The sequence below is a fragment of the Macaca mulatta genome, chromosome 1 (assembly GCF_049350105.2).
Source record: "Macaca mulatta isolate MMU2019108-1 chromosome 1, T2T-MMU8v2.0, whole genome shotgun sequence".
Taxonomy (NCBI): domain Eukaryota; kingdom Metazoa; phylum Chordata; class Mammalia; order Primates; family Cercopithecidae; genus Macaca; species Macaca mulatta.
In genome coordinates, this window is record NC_133406.1 from 190,333,770 (window position 1) to 190,352,652 (window position 18,883).

Consider the following 18,883-nt stretch of genomic DNA (forward strand, 5'->3'; position numbering starts at 1 on the left):
GAGAGAAGACTCATACTTGGTATTGAGTAGATGCTCAGGTCATGTCTGTTGTTGGTGATGACACAGTAGAATGGCCTTGGGTAGGAGGCACCAGGCTTGAATTGTCTAAATAATGAATAACCACCATTCAGGAATTGTAACGTGCTCAGCAGTTTACACGCCATGTGTGCTTGCGTGTTGCTGTGTGATACATGTGTGACTGCAGGCCCCACCTTACAAATGAGGAATCAAAGGCTTTCTAGGGTCACTTGCCCAGGGAGTGCAGGGCTGGGCTCAGCTCCAGGGTCCTCTGACTGACTCTCCATTCCCTGATTTCTCAGGTGGCTCGACTGGGCACTAGTGAGTGACCTCAGCTCTGTAGGCTTCAGGTTCTCTCTGGCAGGAGAAGTCGTTTAATCTGAGAAGCATTCTGGGACCCCCATCAGGGTCTCCTCCCTTTTCCGATGGTTTCCAAGGTATCGACTGCTGCATCACATTTGAGTCACCATGGGACTGGGGAAACTGTTTGTCACAGAAGCAGATCTGGCTTATGGACAGGAAACACAAGGGAGAGATAAACAACCACTTTCCAGGATAAAAAGCATTAAGGACAGGATCTCCATGGCAGTGTTGGAACTTGTTTGTTTGTTTAGTTTTGATGTTTTTCTTTAGTGACCCAGAGATGATCTTTCCAAGACGCACTGATTTCTGGTTGGATGTTTAAACAATGATCTCAGAGTCAGCATTTCCAGGCTGCTTCTGCTCTGTCTTCATGGCATCACTGGCCTCCATCTGAACAATTGCAACTTCTTCATTATCTCTCTTTTGTTGTTGTTTGGAAATATTTTTATTTTGTCTCTGCTCTCTAAAAAATGTTTTATTATGGAAAATTCAAACTTATACAACAACAGAGAGAATAACCTGATGAACCCAATGTACCTGTCAGTGAGTTTCAACAGTTATCAGCCCGTGGCCCATCTTGTTTCACCTGCTGCTGCTCACTATTCTCATCGTAATCCTGCCTCCAGGTTGTTTTGAAACAAAACCCAAGCAGCATATCATCGCATCTATCAATATAATGATGCATTAAAATATATAATTATAATGTCATTACCATACCTAAATGTAACAAAAAATTCCCTAATATTATAAAATGTATAGTATTTAAACTTCCTAGGTTAACTTAAAATTTTATTTTATTGTTTTACAATTTGTTTGATTCAGGATCCCAATAATTTCATACGTTGCAGTTGGCTCATAGTGTCTTTATTCGTTTTTAATGTATACGCTCATCCCTCTTCTTATTTTTCCTCAGCTCTGTATTTGTTGAAGAAACTGGGTTGTTTATCCGTTTTCCACATTTGGATTTTGCTGAATGAGTCCCATGGTGGTGTTTAATGTGTTCATCTGTTCCCTGAGTTTCCTGTATATCACTAGTTGTATCTAGAGGTCTCATCAGATTCCGATTTGATTTTTGGCAAGAATGCCTCGGAGGTGGTGCTGTAAACTTTTACCAAGGAGCACAAACTGCCATTGTCATCTCTCTTTTTGTTATTAGCAGCCATTGATGAATATTGACTAGATCCATTATTTCTTCAGAATTTGCATATGAGTAATATCTCGCTCTCTTTCTTTCTTTCTTTCTTTCTTTCTTTCTTTCTTTCTTTCTTTCTTTCTTTTTTCCTTCCTTCCTTCCTTCCTTCCTTCCTTCCTTCCTTCCTTCCTTCCTTCCTTCCTTCCTTCCTTCCTTCCTTTGTTCCTTCTTTCTTTTTCTTCTCTCTCTCTCTCTTTCTTTCTTTCTTTCTTTTTCTTTTTCTTTTCTTTTTTTTTTTTTTGGACAAAGTCTTGCTCCAATGCAGTGGTATGATCACGGCTCACTTCAGCCTTGACTTCCCAGCTCACATGATCCTCCTACCTCAATCTCCCGAGTAGCTGGGACTACAGGCATGCACCACCACGGCAAGCTAGTTTTTTGTATTTTTTGTAGAGACGAGGTTTCCCCATGTTGCCCAGGCTGGTCTTGAACTCCTGGGCTTAAGTGATCTGCCCACCTTGGCCTCCCCAAGTGCTGGGATTACAGGTGTGAGCCACTGCACCTAGCCATAATAGTTTATCATTTTTTGTTTGTTAGCTGGACTTTTATAAAAGGTAACATCCTTTCATAAACTACTTGGTTACCCTGAGGTACTGTTCATTCAAGAAAGGCAGGGTAAATGCTTGATTCTCCCCATTTGTTTTCTGCTTTTAAAATAATGAATTTGTTCTCTAGCATTATTCAAAGGTAACCAGTGAGATTACTTTGTATCATTATGAACTCATAATGAGTTCATATGGGTTTAAATACATGAGATATGTTTCAATCCATTTCAGTTTTTATCCTTTTTTTTCAGTCTTAATTCACTTTATTTTTCTTATACAACCCTATGTTGTAGCCACAGCTGGAGCCTGGGTCCGCTGCATGGAGACTCTGGCATGGGTCTTGATGTGGTGGTCAGTGAATTCCTGACAGGGAGACTTGGTGAATACAGTCTCCTTCCAGAGGTCGGGGATCAGGCAGCTGTAGCTCTTAGAGATGGCGTCAAAGGTGGCCTTGGCGAAGTTGCCCAGGGTGGCAGTGCAGCCCCGGGCTGAGGTGTAGCAGTCGTCAATACCCGCCATCATGAGCAGCTTCCTGGGCACAGGTGCCGAGATGATGCCAGTGCCCCTGGGTGCAGGGATGAGGCACACCAGCACAGAGCTGCAGCGGCCTGTCACCTTGCAAGGGACGGTGTGGGGCTTGCCGATCTTGTTCCCCCAGTAGCCTCTGTGCACGGGGACAATGGAGAGCTTGGCCAGTTTGATGGCCCCACGGATGGCAGTGGCCACCTCCTGGGAGCACTTAACACCCAGACTGACATGGCCATTGTAGTCCCCGATAGCAACAAATGCCTTGAACCTGGTGCGCTGGCCAGCACAGGTCTGCTTCTGTAAAAACCTCGTCCTTGAGAGAGGCCCCCAGGAAAAGGTCAATGATCTCAGATTCCTTAATGGGCAGGGAGAAGAGATAGATCTCCTCCAGGGACTTGATCTTCATGTCCTTGACCAAGCGGCCCAGCTTGGTGACGGGCATCCACTCCTTATCCTTGGCCTTGTATCCGCCAGCTCCGCGGCCTCAGCCCGGGCCCGGTACATGGCCGTGACCCCGGTCCCCCCAGATGCCACTGCCGAAACCTCCACAGAAGCCACTGCGTTTCCCCATCCCCAGGTCCCCAGGGCCTCCTGGGGATGACGCACCAGCGTCAGCCACCAGTTTTTGTTTTCTCGGAGGAGAAGCTCAGTTTTTATCCTTATTGACACTCACATTATCCCGTTTTTGGCTAATGGAAATCTGTTCAACTTGGCTTCCAAGCCCTTTTGATTGTTATCCTAGTAGTCTCTGCTAGCTTTCCTGCTTTCTAGAATGACAAGATGTACCATTTTGTACATTTCCTGTCCCAGAACTGCAATCCGTCTCTCCAAGGAGCCTTTGTGTTTGTTTAGTGGGAAATGGTATTTAGAGGCCACAGTCTGGGTGCTAGGGTTATCTTTTTAAGATCATATTTGGTAGATACAAAAGAGTATATGTATTATTTATGTAATTATGAAGCATAATAGTAAAATGGCTGCCTATCAGTCACAACCCAATTTAAGAATTGGAACATTATCAACACCAGGTATGTGCTCCTCCTTTAACTTAATCCTCAGACTGCACCCAACAGGGTGAATTGTCTTATTTATTATTTTCTTGTTTAAAAAAAGCTTTATCACATATGTATGTATTCTTAAGTTACATATTTAGCTTAGTTTGTTTCTGAACTTTGTAAAAATGATATAATGTTTGTTGTCTTCTGGACCTGTCTTGTTTTTACCAATGTATTTTTCTAAGATTTATCTATTTTTTTTAAAGCTGTAGTTCATTTATTTTCAGTGCTGTGTAATATAATATTATAATATTCAATGCTGTATAATATACCAAAATAAATATACAATTTATTTTGTCCATTCTCCTGTCTGTGGACATTTGAGTTGTGTTCACTTTTTGCCACTACAAATATTTAGCTAAGACAGTACTGTTACAGGCCTCATTGTTCACAGCCTCAGAATAATGTGCAGGAGTTTGTGTGGGGCAGTGGTTATCGAACATTTTAGTCTCAGGATCCCAAAGAGCTTTTGTTTATGTGAGTTATATCTAAAGATATTCACTATATTAGAAATTAAAACTGAGAAAAACATTTATTAATTCATTTTAAAATGATGATAAGAAACTCATTATATGTTAACATAAATCACACACTTTAAATGAAAAATAACTGTATTTTCTGAGACAAATGGAGAAGAGTGACATTGTTGACATGTTTGCAAACTTCTTTAATGTCTGGCTTAACAGAAGACAGCTGAATTCTTGTATCTGCATCCATGGTCAATCTGTTGCAATATCATCCATCATGCATCTTCTGAAAAATACTGTACACCTGTGAGACAAGAGTAAAAAGTCAAATAATACTTTTCAAATATATTATGAAAATAGTTTTGACCTCATGGATCCCCTGAAAAAGTCTCAAGTCCCTGGACCACAATTGGAGAATTGCTGCTCTGGAGAATACTGGTCTAGGGGTGAAATTGCTGGGATATAGGGTCGCAGAGAACATATGCAAATGTTTGGTTATATAAGATAATGCCAAATCGTTTTCCAAAACAGCTATAGTAATTAATACTCCCACCCTCAGTGTCTGAGAATTTCCACTGCTCCATATCTCCCCTAACACTTGGTGTTATTAGACATCCTAATTTTGGTCCATCTAGTGAATGTGAAATGGCATTTCATTGTGACCTATTTGTGCCCCAGTTTCTTCCCATTTTAATCCATTCTTCTCGCCCTGCCAGATTAATCTTTCTATGAAGGTATTTTGGTCATGTTATCCTTGGTCTTCTTCAAAAACTTTCCCTCAACAGAATAGGAGCAAGTTTATCATCCTTCCATTCAAGGTGCTTTACTCCAAAGGCTGAAATCACTTGGTGGTATTTCCTCTACAGCCTACTGGTACCATATATTCCAGGCAAATGGAAATATCTACTTTACCAAACAGGCCCCGAAATTTTCCCCCTCCATGTTCTTGCTCATGATATCTTTCTACCTTGAATCCCCTCTCTATCCCACATGGACCTGTTGGAGACCAGTCATCTCTAATGAGAGCTCAAATACTACCTCTTTCAAGAAGCTGCCTGCATCTTTCCCTCCCCCAAACCCTCACCACACAAGGCTTGTCCCTGCTTTGTCCCTCTACTGCACACCACCTTGAGTTCTTGTTATGAGTGTCCAGTAGCTCCTTGAGATCAGAGACTGTGCATTTTCCTTCTTGTATTCCCCACAACCCCTAACATTGGGCCTGGAATAGAGTGGGTGCTAAAAATCTACTTATCAATGTCTCTGTTTTACATATGAGGAAACTGAGGCTTGGCCAGATTAAGAGCTCAAGGGGCTTTCTCAAGAGCTGGGGAATCAGGACCCTGTGTAAAGATAGAGCAATACAAGGTGATCTCTGATCAAAGATTTTACAGCTGATTTATCAAATGAGAGACCAGAGAGTAAGAATGGTGAGGGCTCAGAAGAGGGAGGGGACTGGGGCAGGCAGGGCAGGCTTCTCGGAGGCAACAGAGCTTGGAATGAGCATGGGAAGAAGGGGATGTGGATTGAGTGGAATGGAGGCGCACTGTACCTGGTGCTGTAGGGAGGAGAGACCTGGGCCTGAAACACAAGACTGAAGGATTTGGGTTGGATCCCAAGGCACAGTGTCTGTGTGCATCCTTAGAGCCAGCTCTCACTGCCTGCCCTAGCCAGCAAGGGGCTGGCCTGGCTGGAGCAGAGACACAAGGACAGCAAGAAATGAAGTGGGAGGGCTCAGGGCCTGCAGCATGTGCTGCAGCTCCCATGCCAGCTGCAGAGGACTGGGCCCATCCAGAGGCCCTGGGGGAATCTGGGGGCCCCTCTATTGTCCTTCAGAGGAGAGGTGTTCTGAGGGATCTTTTCTGGGCCAGGTGCTTCTGGAGACTTCAGAGGTGACCAAGGTCAGCCCATGGCTGTGGCCTTTCTTTCTCCCCCGCTACAGTCTGGGCTCCATCCCTGCTCTTCTTAAGACACTGGTCAGCCTCTCTCCTTCACCCTTGGTCTCCTTCTCTGTTTATCCAGGTGCAGAGGGGCTGTGTTGCCAATGTTTGGGACTTCCATTTGGTCATGGACTGAACTAATCAGTTGGGGGCCTGCTTAGTTTCTGACCACAGGAGTTCACTTCATCCAGGTAAGGAGCCTTCCCCATAGACCAGCTCAATTTTCAGCACTGAATTTGGGGCCAAAGCCTCGGTTAAAAATCAGTGTCACTTAACCTTCTGTTTTCTAATTATTGTCCTGGTTACTTTCTTCACTCAAGGACTTGAAGAAGGTGAAGGCAGGGCAGGTTTGGGCATAATAACCTTCAGTAGCACCTGGGTTCACCCTGGTTTCTAATAGTGTCCCCTGACCCATCAGGATAAACATGCTCAGTGCTTATTCAGGTGGGCCTCAAATCTCGCTGAGGCCTTGGTCTCACTCTGCTGAGAAGAGATTTTCATCATCATCATCATCATCACCACCACCATCATCATCATCTTCTTCACCACCATCATCATCATCTTCAAATAGTTTCCACTTACTGAGCACACCTGTGTGGGCCAGGTCTTGTGTTAGGTACTTCATGCCCAATAGGTCTTGAGATTCTTGCATAACTGTGCAAGGCAGGTGTTAGCATCCCTGGAGAAAGACAGGTGAGGAAATGGAGGCTCAGAGAGGGGAAGTCAAAGTCACACAGCTGCTGACTATATGAATCGAAGATAATGCCCAGTGCTTCCAGCTCTTGGTGCAGGACTGTCAGTGGTGTCACCAGAGCAAAAGTGTTACCATCCCATGGCTAATGTGGTCTCAGGCTTTTAGAGAGAAATTGAGGCAAAGAGCAGGTCTAGTTCACAGAGTCTAAGTTTGTAGACTTAGCTGGCCTATTCAAACCCTTGGCCACCATAAGAGTCACCTGCCCTCCCCTCAGGGTACTATTTCCTGCCTTGAGGGAGCCTCTGGGGTCTGCTAAATTAATTGTGTATGAAAGCAGAAGGAGCTGGTAGCATCTGTGGGACCTGTGTGATCCAGGGCTTGCCACCTAGGCTCCTTGGTGGCAAGGAGAGGTGGGATTTGAACTCAGTTCTCTCTGGGCTGCTAAGAGGTTTGTAATGGTAGTGGTGGCAGCATAAGATGGTGTGTGTTGATTTCACATGAATAAGGGCTCTGGGCAATGCTGGTATGCAATGAGTCAGGCTGTTTGCAAGAGAGAGATCAGGGGAGGTTAAATCAGCTGGAGATGTTACATTTACCAAAGGACATGACAGAGAAGAGAAATAAAGGGCGGGTTCTCAGGAGGGATGATGGGTGGTGGCAGAGGGAGCACCTAGCAATCAGCCCTTGGGCACCTGCTCCATGCCAGGCTCTGGACTGGTCTCTGTGCGGGTTTCCAAGGCGCCAGCTATGGAGCTGAGCTAGGTTCACCCTTGGGGAACTCAATCAGGGAGAGACGGACATCCTGAAGGACACCAGTTGTGTGCTATGCTCTCTTAGGATGTGGAGTTTGCATTCTTAAGAAATCTTGTATTACAAAAAATTGAATTATAGAGACAATTGCTTCAGTGGGGAAAATGAGGTTAGGGGTTTGAGAGTGTCAGACTCGCCATAAAAATGTTATTTTTCCTTCAGGAATGTCAATAATAAAGGTGCTTTTACAGCTATAAGTGTATGGCTGTAAAAGATGAACATCACGGAGCAAATCCAGTTTTAGACTTCCTCATGATTTTGTCCAAGAGGAACAGCCTTTTTTCTCCTGTCACCCAGCACTATCACTAGCTCAGACCTCCAATCACCTTGACCATCCTCTGCTGGAGTAACAAAGTATCGAGTTCCTCTAAGGAGGCATCCTAAAGACATCAGGACATGCCTTCTTCAGCGCCTACCATCTCCTTTCTAGTTCCCCTGCAGCAGATTCCTCCCCTCCACGGTGTTATAACTAACTGTGATCTGCTCAGTATAAATTGTGCTCTTTAATTAAAGAATCATATTGTATTTAATTTGCATTGAAAAATCCCACCATAGGAGAAATTCTTGGAGGGTATGAGAACATTAGTGGTGGCATGTAGAGGCAGTGTCATGTCACAATTAAGGGTGGGGCCTCTGGAACCAGTCTTCCTGAGGTGAAATCCTAACTTGGCCACTTACTAGCTATGTGAACTTGGGCAAATGACCTAATCCTCTGCGTTTCATCTCTAAACTGGGGAGAATAGAAGCATCTACTTCATCTAGTAGCCAGGATTAGAAGAGGTAATGATTGTGGTGGCTCACTACAGAGCCTAGCACATGGTCAACACTCAGTAAATGCTAACTATATCACAGGGCAGAGAGAGGAGGGGTCTATTTTAGCCTGTAGTGTGGGGTGACCATGAAGGAGGAGAGATTGGAGCTGGACTTAAAGGGTGGTTGACATTGGACAGGAGGATAAAGCAGAGGGAACAGAGAGACAGAGCAAAGCTCTTTTGAAGTCTCCCTGAAGGAGTCAGGAATAACCAAGACCTTGGTTTCTACTTAACATCAGCTGCTGTAATAGCTAAAACTCCAAAAGGTCAATAGCTTAGTGTAATAGATGTTAATTTCTTGCTTGCATAAAGTTCAATCAGTGGCAGTAGAGGAGGAAGAGTACTCTGCACCTCACCATTATTCAGTAACACGGGCTAACAGAGGCTCTGCCATTGTCCATGTGGCTTCCAAGGTCACACTGGGCACTGACATCCAGCCCGCAAATGGGGAAAGAGAACATACAGGATGATGCAAGAAGTTTTTGTGGGCCAAGCTTAGAAGTGATGTTCATAATTTCCTCTTACATTTCACTGGCTAGAACTTAACACATGGACATCTGCAAGGCAGTCTACAGACTAGAGTTTAGATGTGTTCCCAGAAGGAAAGTGAAATGTGTTCCCAGAAGGAAAGTGAAATGGATTTGGTGACTAGCTAGCCAGTCTCCTGCCCCAGGTTCTGGGACTAAGAGATGCACCAGCCCAGAGAAGCAGCAGTCTAAATGTGAGGACTCCGATTCTGAACAATGAGTTTGAGCTTGACTCTAAGGGCACTGGGGGGCCACTGAAGGGTGTTCATCAGGAAAGTGATGTGGTCAGGAAGTGCCAGAGGATTAACTGGCTTACTCCAGCTACAAGGTAGATGTGGGAGGGTGAGGAAGAGAGGTTGGATAACCAGTTAAGGGCTGTTACAAGGATGTAGGCAAGAGTTGATGAGGCCAGCACTCAGCTGTGGCCATAGAGATGGAAAGGAGGGTGACTCTCAGAGAGTTCACTGGGCTACTTAGAAGACAACTGTTATTCCATGAATCTAGTGCTCAGGGCTGTGGAGCATACAAAAGGAAAAAAATCCCAGGCCTTATCTATTGAGAGCTTACACTCTATTTATGGACATAAAACTGACAAAGATGACTTTGTATCAAAATTTTGGAGTAAGCTGGCCAGGGTCATCCTAGAGTGGCTTTCAATGGCCTTGAACACTCTCATCTCACTTCTCTCTCTCTCTGTATATATATTTAATCTTTGCTTCTCTTTGCATGTGACTTCATTCTCCTAGGTGGACTGTCCCCACCAAGCTAGAACAATAGCCGAAGCCAGGCCCAGGCTTACATTTACACTTCCCAGCAACAAAGAGGTAGAAATGACTGATAATGGCTTAGAGTGGTGGTTCTCACTCTAGTGTGCATCAGAACGACCCAGAGGGTTTGTTTCAACGCAAACTGCTAGGCTCCAGAATTTCTAATTCAGTTAAGTGTGTTAGTTCCCCAGAGCTTCTGTAACAAAGTGCCACAGACTGGGTGGCTTAAACCACAGAAATATATTTCCTTACATTTCTGAAGACTAGAAGTCTGAGATTGAGCTGTCAAAAGGATTGATTTCTCCTGAGGCCTCTCTCCTTGGCTTGTAGATGGCTGTCTTCTCCCTGTGTCTTCACATGGTCTTCCCTCTGTGTGTGTCTATGTCCCAGTCTCCTCTTCTCATAGGGACACCAGTCATATTGGATTAGGATCCACCTCAATGACCTCATTTTACTTTATTTTTTTAAAGAACCTATCTCTAAATACAGTTACAGTCTGAGGTACTTGGGGTTAGAACTTGAACGTGTGAATTTGTGGGGGAGGACATAATTCAGCTTACAACAGTAGACCTTGGGTGGAGCCCTAGAATGTGCATTTCTTTTTTTCTCTTTCCCTTTTATTTTAATTTCAAGGCGTATATGTACAGATCTGTTACATGGGTAAATTGCGCGTTGTCAGGGTTTGGTGTGCCGATAATTTTGTCACCCAGGTAATCGGCATAATACCCAATAGATAGTTTTCAATCCTTACCCTCCTCCTACCCTTCACTCTCAAGTAGGTCCCAGTGCCTGTTGTTTCCTTCTTTGTGTCCATGTGTACTCAATGTTTAGCTCCCACTTATAAGTGAGAACATGTGGTACTTGGTTTTCCGTTCTTGCATTAATTCACTTAGGGTAATGGCCTCCAGCTCCATCCATGTTGCTGCAAAGGCCATGATCTCATTTTTCAAAAAATAGCTACATAGTATTCCATGATATGTATGTACTACATTTTGTTTATCCTGTTGATGGGCATCTAGGTTGATTCCATATCTTTGATATTGTGAATAGTGGTGCAATGAACATATGCATGCATGTGTCTTTACGGTAGAATGATTCTATTCCTTTGGGTATATACCCAATAATGAAATTGCTGGGTTGAAGGGTAGTTCTATTTTAAGTTCTTTGAGAAGTCTCTAGACTATTTTCCACAATGGATGAACTAATTTACATTCCCATCAGCAGTGTATAAGTGTTTCTTTACTCCACAATCTCGCCAGCATCGGTTATTTTTTGACTTTTGCATCATAGCCACAGAATGTGATAGAATGTGCACTTCTTTTTTTTTCCTTTCTTTTGAGACAGAGTCTTACTCTGTCACCCAGGTTGGAGTGCAGTGATGCAATCTTGGCTCACTGCAACCTCTGCCTCCAAGTTCAAGTGATTCTTGTGCCTCAGCCTCCCAAGTAGCTGGGATTACAGGCATGCGCCACCACGCTTGGCTAATTTTTGTATTTTTAGTAGCGATGGGGTTTCATCATGTTGACCAGGCTGGTCATGAACTTCTGACCTCGAGTGATCCACCCACCTCAGCCTCCCAAAGTGCCGGGATTACAGGTTTGAGCCACTGTGCCCGGCCACAATGTGCATTTCTAACAAGTTCCCAGCTGCTGCTGCTGCTGCTGTTGGTTCAGGCACCACACCTGGCTTAGAGTGGTTAGCCCTTGCCCTGGTATACATATGCATTTGAATAAGAGCAGATATGAGCTCAGGAAATTATAAAATTAATTGGAAGGAATGCCATACATTTTTAGCTGGCCAATGGGAGAGAGAAGATTTTGAGCTGAGAGCCCTTCTGGCATTTCCCAAACCACATGTCGCTGGTATTATGGCCTTTCAGCAGAATGTAGCAAAAGAAAGGGCTTAGATTTTCACATGAGAGACATCATACATCCAGTCCTAGCTTTGCCCCTTCTGAATTAAATGTGAATGAGCCACATAACAACTCTGAGTTTCAAATTCCTCACCTATAAACTATACCTATGGGGTAGTTGTAGGAGTTAAGTGTAATAATTTATATAAAGGGCCCGGCATCGAATGGTAACTGTTACCATTGTTGTTCATTTATTCATTTGCTCATCAAATACGTGAGTAGGAGTCAGAAGACCTGGGGTCTAGTCCCGCTGGAATTTAGCTGTGTGCCCTTAGGCACCATGTAATCTTCTTGAGCCTCAGTGTTTTCACCTGTCAAACAAGGAAGACTATCTCTTTCTTACTGCCCCAATCATGGTTGTTTTGAGGATCAAAAACGAGAATATGAAAATTCAAGATTGACTGTGCCATGCTATACAATAGAAATACTATTTTTTTTTTTTTTGGTAATAGTCACCAATAGGAGTAACTGCCTGACTCATAACAATTCCTCCTTCTTCTCTAGGAACAGTGTCTGCACTAACTAATGCCATCCACCTGGCTAGAGGTGCGCCCCTAACTCAGCTGGGTTGATCAGGGGGCTTCCCTGGGATTTTGAAAACTGGAATGAAGGGAAGAAAGTCCTAAGTCTTTCTATGGTGGGAGTTGTTGGATATGAGGCTTGGAAGGTGTAGGTGGTTTCATTTCGTGCCATATGGGGGAATGTCACTTCTGCCTTGGATGAAATAATGCTGATATGCAGAAAGAGGTCAAGATGAGTGAAGAGAGGCCTGGGGCATTTGAGGCCCTGCTTCTGACATTTCCAAGGCCCAGCTGCACCTCAGTCATAGGAGATACTTCAGTATTCTTCTCCTTTTAAATTTATTTTTAATTTACTTTTTTTTGTAGAGATAGGGTCTCACTATGTTGCCCAGGCTGGTCTTGAACTCCTGGGCTCAAGCGATCCTCCTGCCTTTGCCTCCCAAAGCGCTGGGATTACAGGTGTGAGCCACTGTGCCTGGCCTCCTTCCCCCCTTGAAATCCAGCCACGTTTCAGCTGCTTTTCCGAAACTTGTAACCCTGATAAATACATTATTCATTTAAGAAGTACTCATTGACCACTTACACTCTGCTAGCCTCTGAGCTATAGGCTGGCCAAATGATACATAGTGGGCAAGGCCTTTCTTCAACGCCCCCAGACCTGTTCTGCCTGTCTCCTCTTTATTCTTTAGCAGGAACCTGCAGAGTCCACACCATCCCCTGCTTAGCCAGACCAATAAACAAAATTGCAGGATCATATAACTTAGTCTCCTAGAATTAGTAAGCCAGAGAATAAATAAATCTGAATTCTTATAGACTATAGAGAAAATCTGTGCATGGAAGATATGAAGTCTCAATCTCAACTCACACTATGTGAAATGACCTTTTCATGCTACTCACTGGGCCTTGGGCTAGAGGTAGGAAACAAAGAATATTTCAAGGGAGTCCTCTTGCTTTTAGCCACCGCTGAAAGTTGGAATTGATTTCAGCACTTATTTAAAAGTACAGATTTGTAGGATCTGTCCAAACCATCTGAATCAGAATCTTCGTGGGCAGGATCTGGGGATCAATATGTTTAAAAATCTTTAGAAGTGCATCTCATGCAACCGGCCCATAGGAACACCATGGTGAAGGTCCATATGTTCCTTCCTCTCCTCTTGTAAGAACAAGAGAAACTGGACGAGGAGGGGATGAGTGATGTGACTCAGAGGGGCAAAAACTAGAGGGGCTTAGCTTCATTATCTGTGTGACTTGGAGCAAATTGCTTCCCCTCTCAGAGCCTTGTTTCCTCATCTGAAAATTGGGATTGATGACAACTTTTGCAGCATGGGGTTGTTATGAAGAATAATTTATTCCCTTCTCCTGTGTTTAGGGCCCCTCCCACAGACGGGAGTGAAGGCTCCAGGAGGGCAGGGGTTCAGGCATTTTCCTTGTATCCCCCAAAGGGTTGAAGTTGATAGTCCTGTGGATGCTTGTTGACAGGGCATCCCTTCCTCTCCATCTTCATAGTCACCATGAGGCCTAATTCTCTGCCACCTGGGTGTGGCCCCAGCCTTTTTGTCGGTCTTGGCAGACCCTCCTAAAGGTTCTGTAGTGGGGAAGCTTGGCCCTTCCCAGTGGCTCCTTCTAAAAACTCCATGAAGTGGGCACTCTCTGGCTTGGCTACCCACTTGCCTCAGAGGCCTCTCCAGTTCTTGGCCAGCCCCCAGCTGGCTGGCTGGGACTTCCTCCAGGCTTGATTTCTTCTAATGTCCCAAACCAGGCCTCCAAAGGAGCTAATGAGGAATAATGCAGACTTTTGCCTGGACGTCAACTCCAGAGATTCTTGATTTCTGGTCTGTAACAGAGTGAGCTGAGAGGGCGTATTAATATTTGGAATCCTAGTTGAGTGACCCAAAGCAAGTTTTTAGGGGCCTAAGTTTCCTCAGGACCAAATGGAAGATGCTAGGACTTGTAGGATTCTGTGAAGGTTAGAAATACCACAGATTGAGTGCCGGAAAAGAGCAGTTGTTCACCTAATGGTAGCAAACATTGTTACTTGGGTACACACCCTCCTCACTAAGATGGGAGCTCTTTGAGGGCAGGGACTGTGCTTTTGTGTAATATAATAGTTCCAGTTTATTGAGAACTTCCTATGAATTGGGCTGAACTTTCATAGGGTTAACAATTACACTTACCCCATAGGTTGTGTGTGGATTAAATGAGGAAGACTGTGCCCATTTTACAGATAAGGCAACTGAGGCTCAACTAGGTTAATGCTCTTGTTTGCAGTTTTGTCTTTCTCTGTCCCTGCCTAGGGCCTCACACATGCTTCAGTGACTGTGAGATTGCAGTACCTAGTATGGTCATGACTTGGCTCTGCTCACAGGGCATTTTGGAAGGGACCCAGGCTTCCCTGCTCCTTTCCTTTCCCTGTCCTGGCCTCCCTGGCAGGAAGGGAGGTTGTGAGCCTGTTGCTGGGCTGGCACTGAGGGAGGGCCTCAAAAGTCTGGGAGCCAAGTGCAGGGAAGAGGAAACCCATCAGAGGCCCTACCCTTGGTGGGGGGACATTCCAAAGAGGCAAGGAGCAACGTGGGACAGGTTGAGTCAGATTAAAGTGGGCACCTGGCGGGTAGGGTGGGGATGGTAGTGGATATGTGCACAAACCCATCTCTGTTCTGATCAGCAGAGTTTTCTGTTAATGATTTTGGTTGGCAGAGAGGCTCAGTGCTCCCTTTGTCTCTTTCTAATAGTGTCTCTTATTGTTCTATTTTTTCTTGGTTTTCTCCAGTGATGAAGCTATACTTGTTTCATTTTCCAGATGGGGCCGCTGAGGGAAAAGACCTACCCAAGGGCACATAATCTGTACATGAGAGAGAGCCGGGTGTAACAGACTGAGTGCTGGACTGGGGGTTAAACAGACTGTGAATCCTTCCACCCCACTGGCAAGTTACTTTGGACAAGTTACTTTAATCTCCCTGAGCCTCAATCTGCTCATCTTTAAGATGGAGGTCTTAATAATCTCCTCATAGGGGATTAAACAAGAACATGAATGCATCTTGTCTAATGCAGTGTCTGAGATGAGTAGATATTCAAAATAGCAGTTCATTTGCTTCTTTGCTCTTTGGCTCCCACCTTTTTTTCAACTGCTCCAAATCTCTTTCTGCCCACCTTTTCTCATTCCATGGGGTCTTTACACCACCGTGTTAGCATGTGTTTCTGCTGCATGGTTATTTCTCTTTTAGAAGCCAGTGAGTGAAGGGAAGGCCCAGTGGGCAGCTCAGAACTCAGTAATAAAACCACACAGAATCCATCTCAAACAAAACAACAAACTGGCAAGAGTGACCTGCATGTAGTTTTTTATTTCATTTACAGTATGCAAGGACTGTGAGAGGACAGCTGGAGGGGGAGTCAGGATATGGGGGTTCAAGTCCATGGAGTGGCTATGTGACTCTGGGCTGGCCCCTTTTCCTCTCTTGGCCTCAGTTTCCCCATGTGACAATAAGGGGTCAGGCCAGGGAATATTCTGACACTCTGAATTTTTAATTTTATTCTAATTATGTTTCAGGGAGGAATAACTGGGCCCCGGATAGAATGTGATGAATGAATATTCTTAATGAGAAGTGGAAATAATTTGTGGTTGAGAGCTGTGCCTCAGATCAGAGTGACAGGATACAGGGCTAGGCTATATTTTCCAGCAGATTAAGAGCTATAGCCCAAGACTCTGAAATATGAAGAAAAAAGGAGAAGATGACAGGATATCTTTTTAAAGAAATATTTTCCAGCCAAATGGTGCAACAGAGGACTTCCAGGAACTTGTTCTCGTTCTCTATCAAAGGTGAGGAGTTCATAGCCTTCAAGGAAACAAGAAACCATGGGATTGAGTGAAGGAAGGTGGCCTGGAACCAGCTGCTGAGCCTCTCTGAGCCCCAGTTTCCTCAACTCTAAAATGGGGCTGATCTCTCCCTCAGCCTGTCATTGCAGGAATTAAATGAGGTATTGAGTGGGAAAGCATCAGTCCCGTAGCAAATGTCCCTAAGTAGGAGCATCTGAGTTCTGGTTCTGGTCCTGCTGGGGTATGGTTGGTTGAGAGGTCAAAGAGGTAATTAAAGGGATTGCCAGCTTCATTATCAGGAGCTGAGATTCCATTTTAGATCAAGAGTGTGACCAAGGTGGTAACCTTAACATTTCATTTCTTCATATTTATTTATTGAGCCAATATTTTTCAAGCATTTGTCATGTATCTCGCATTTTGTTGCTGCTAGGGTAGACAACAGCCCCCCCACCCTGCCCCGCAACCCACTGCAGTGTAGAAAGTACCTCTACATCCATAGGGCCCTATCTACCCTGGTCCAGCCCACCCAGCCACTGCCTGAGTAGATAATGGGACACAGCATCCCTAACCTCCCTGTCCCCCGTCCAGACAAGCACATCCCATCCGTTCTGTCTCCTGATGTCATTCACACTGTCCCTCCTCCTGTAGGACCCCATGTTTGGCTTTCCATGTCACCTTCCTCCCTGTCTTTCAAATCCAGATCCCACATAGCAGCTAGAGTGGCCCTTCTACAGCACAAACCATATCACTCTCTTCTTCAGAACTCTCCAATGGCTCCTTTCTGGCCTCCTCAGAACCACAACCTGGCCCTGCCCCTTGCCCTCATCACGCATAGCTTCTTCAGAACACACCTTCTCTGGCAATGCAGTTCAGCTCTTTCAAGCTTCTGTGACTTTGCTGGTGGAAAACCACCCAGCCATGCTAACTCCTTTTCTCAGCTATAGAAAGAGTCTTGGAGAAAGGAAGTGACCATCCAAGATCACATGTGAAATGTGACACAGGCCCTTTTTATCAGTCTGCTCCGGCTGCCATAACAGAATACCACAGGCTTAAACCACAGAACTTAATTTTCTCACAGTTCAGGAGGCTGCAAGTCCAAAATGGAGATGCCATCAGGGTTGGTTTCTGGTAGGGCCTCTCTTCCTGGTTTGTAGATGGCACCTTTTGGTTGTGTCCCCATAGGGCATTTTTCTCTGTGGGTGCACACTCCTGGCATCTCTACCTCTTCTTAGAAGGATACTAGTCCTATTGGATTAGGGCCCTACACTTATGACCTCATTTAACCTTAATTGGCCCCTTAAAGGTCCTATTTCCAAATAAAGTCACATTGGGGATTAGAGCTTCGACATATGAATTCTAGGGGGACACAACTAAGTCCATAATACCTTTCTTGCTGGAGATCGGAGGCCAGCACTCAGAAAATGGTTCTGGGGCGAGAGCAGCTCACGTGTGTCCTGTGGAGCTAATGGGGCAGGGGTGTAAGGAGGAGCTTGGTGGTTAGAGAAGGAAAGGTAGAAGACTGGGATAGCCAGAGATGAGGAGGGGAGGGTCCTGTGGCCTGGAGAGAAGGTAAGAGCAGCCTGTGCAGGGGTGTGGGGCCTAGACTAGGAGTGAACACGCAGATTGGGCTATGGAGTGGGAGTAAAGGGGAGGTTGGTGAGGGCAGCCCACCTTGCTGTTGAGAGCAGGTGGAGAGCATGTCTCCTTGTCTGCAGAGCAGGTGGTCACTAAAGGCTGCCATTACTGTATGAGCTCAGCACCTCTCACCTGGTCCTCACATCACTCTTGAATGTAGGGATGCACACCCCTATTTTTGGGAAGAGGTAAATCCACTTCCCTAATTGTCTGGCAAGTAGCAGAACCAGGGGTCCTGATCCCAAGGCTGGGGCCTATTTTCATCTCAGGGTCAGGGCTAGGGTAAGGTAAGTGAGGCACCAAGGAGGCACTTGCACAATCTGGAGGGTGGGGGCCTCCTTAAATTTTGCTCCCTAGGCACCTTGCTCGTCTCACCCTAGTCCCAACCCTGACTGGCCTCCTCCTCTGTGGCGACTGCTCTGTTCTCTCTAATCTGTGCAGCAGAGACAATAGGCTGCAAGTAGCTGCAGCCAGGCTTGGCTTTGCTCCTAACCAAGTGGGAAGCATTAAGTTAATGGCCCTGTAGGTGAAATCAATTCAGTTAAAGTTATCGCCCTTTGCTTTTCCTGTGCACCTTCGTAGCTAGCCATGCAGTGTTATCTGTTCTCACTCATCTTCTTGGTTCATGTAGCTCCTAGGTCCACTTTCAGCCACTAGCACTTTTTACCCTCTAGCACCTCGGTTTCTCCATCTTCCAAATGTGGATGATAATGATGATTATGCTAGGGATGGTGGTGGTGATAATTCATATGTCATAGGGTTGTATATACTGTAATACAGTAAGTATTATAAAAGTGTTAGTGATCATTAATTCCAATTTTACCTCACTCCTGCTCAGCGTTCAAGGAATTTTCACACCAAGTTCTCATTGTGGCCTGGAAGGTGGGAGGACAAAAATTATTGTACCTCCTTTAGAGAAGAGGCGAGGATACTGAGAGAGAGGCCTTGGGACTTACTCATGTCGCACAATCAAGAGGTGGCAGAGCTAGGTCTGGCACAGAACTCAGGCAGGGTTGGTGGAAAGTTGGGGGGGACCCCTCTCTCCTCACTCTGCCCCATGGCCTGGGCAGCTGTTCTCAGAGGCCAGGAGGAGCTCAGGACTCATAGCTGGAAACTTGAGTTCAAGACCTAGCGGAATGAGGCAAAATTGGAATTAATAACTGCTAGCACTTTTATAATACTTACTGTATGCATCTATTCTCATACAACCCTATGACATACAAATTATCACCACCATCATCACTATCATAATCATCATTGTTATCCACATTTGGAAGGTGAAGAAACTGAGG

At 45.1% G+C, this 18,883-nt stretch overlaps 1 long non-coding RNA gene and 1 pseudogene across 3 annotated transcripts in view; one reads left to right on the plus strand and one right to left on the minus strand.

Annotated features, from left to right (window-relative positions):
- The window catches only part of LOC114672391 (uncharacterized), a 161,406-nt gene that overhangs the window by 3,900 nt on the left and 138,623 nt on the right, over positions 1 to 18,883 (plus strand). For all 3 annotated transcript variants that reach the window (XR_013402215.1, XR_013402214.1, XR_013402213.1), the window contains exon 2: positions 6,185 to 6,293. This is a non-coding gene — a long non-coding RNA (uncharacterized LOC114672391). The remainder of the gene's footprint in view (positions 1 to 6,184; positions 6,294 to 18,883) is intronic.
- On the minus strand, positions 2,401 to 6,116 carry LOC711394 (small ribosomal subunit protein uS5 pseudogene; annotated as a pseudogene).